This window comes from Hyalella azteca, unplaced genomic scaffold (assembly GCF_000764305.2).
Source record: "Hyalella azteca isolate HAZT.00-mixed unplaced genomic scaffold, Hazt_2.0.2 contig10302, whole genome shotgun sequence".
Taxonomy (NCBI): Eukaryota; Metazoa; Arthropoda; class Malacostraca; order Amphipoda; family Hyalellidae; genus Hyalella; species Hyalella azteca.
The window spans coordinates 3,103-4,880 of record NW_025940347.1 but is presented as its reverse complement, the minus strand read 5'-3'; the positions used below and the strand labels follow the sequence as shown (position 1 = coordinate 4,880).

Sequence of the window (1,778 nt, the reverse complement as noted above, 5' to 3'; positions counted from 1 at the left end):
ACGGTCACGTTGTCCCTCTAGGGGCACGCGGCACCGTCATAGGTCGCTATCATCAAATAAATATGTCTTAGAAATTCTCTAGTTTTACGAACTATGATTTATATATATCATTTTGTTGGACGAAACTTCATAAATTATTTCTAGATAATTCTTGCCCTGAATTTAGGAGCATTAAAATGTATCGTAGTCAAAACATTTCTTTTGAAACATTCTTTCTTCGCATAACTTGGTTATGCGAAGTTTCTTGCTGTATGGCTCGTCATCCGCGCCACATGAGGATCGCTTCCATATTAATCATGGAGCATCTTCGCATTATTCATCCATGGTGCCGTTATACATGGATGAAAAATAATATAATTCACCCATGAAGACTTGAAGCATTGATTGATCATGTAATTAGCTAAAATGTATTATCGATAAATTTTTTATTGCCAGCAGGTCTGCAGCCAGCATCACAGCCCTCCGACATCCTTTACGACGTGGCTTTTGACGAAGCCTTTCCTGGGGGCCTGACACTTTCGGGCGCTGGATCCGCCTTCCGCTGCTACAGACTCCGCTGGTCTGACTTTATTAATCTCTCCGCCGAACCTCCCAACCCGGAAGAGGTAGGATAGGCCTTTCTCACTTGGAGGAGGTGCAAAATTAACATTTTTCCTGAGTTTGGAGGAGACTTATCTTCATTCGTGACAGTTATTGGTTTTTAACTAATTCAAAAACGATTAAGTCAACACTAATAGACTTTATTCTCGGCTATTTCTATATCACAATTCCATGTTTATTTTGCAGCTGTCGCCCCTGACACAGTCCAGACAATCGGTGCCCGAAGCTCGACGAGGGATCGTGAAGCCTGAACAGCTGCTGCGGGGCCAGCCTAATGCGGGAGGGGCTTCTCAACACAACTACTACCCTAGCAACGGGGAAGTAGTCTTGGGTGAACGGAGACAGACGATAAGCACACGGGCGAATTGTGATGATTGGAGGAAGTCTAGCGTCATTACCGACTATAATGACAATTACCTCAGCGAACGATATAAACAGCAACAAAATGACGGCAATAGCGTCACAAACGACAACCGGCACCTCAAACAGCCACAAAATGACGACAATAGCGTCACAAACGACAACCGGCACCTCAAACAGCCACAAAATGACGACAATAGCGACACAAACGACGACCGGCACCANAGGGTAAGTGAGGCGTAATATAGAGGCTAAGTGAGGCGTGGAGGTACCAGAGCTTATGTATGCAGAAGCAGTTAGCTCTGGTGCACAAGTAGCTTGCGAACCCCGAGCTCGTCTCGGATTAGAATATTCCTGAGTTGACTTAAATATCAATTCAATACTAATAAACACCAATTACTACCAATGTTATTCAAGTGAGAAACACCATCGTTTGTTCTAGACGTCGAGTTGGCGAGGCGTTAAACAAATGTATGGCTCATCGTGGCAGGGTGTCTCAGTGGTTACAGTTCAGAGTTCGTGGATTGGAGCAGAGAGGTGCGGGTTCGATCCCAGCTCTGTGCGCCTGGTTATGGTCAGAATCAACATTGAGGCCAGGCGATAAAGCACAGCAGAATTGTTGCAGTGAATTGCGCGTTCAAGACCCGCAACAAGCTGTTAATGTTCTAAGATGTTGAGAATCGGCGAAAGCCAGCAGCCAAATGAACACCGACACCGCTATTATAACAATTATTTTTACGTCATTCAACAATGCAAGTTAGTATTGATACTCGCCCTTGGGTTTCATTTACAGTACTGCTCTCAATACATATGTTAAA

At 44.3% G+C, this 1,778-nt stretch overlaps 1 long non-coding RNA gene across 1 annotated transcript; it reads left to right on the top strand.

Annotated features, from left to right (window-relative positions):
- Nucleotides 1-1,140, top strand: LOC108670228. Its single transcript, XR_001930709.2, has 3 exons — nucleotides 1-42; nucleotides 439-605; nucleotides 787-1,140. It is a non-coding gene; the product is annotated as an uncharacterized LOC108670228 (long non-coding RNA).
- The last annotated feature ends 638 nt before the right edge of the window (nucleotides 1,141-1,778 follow it).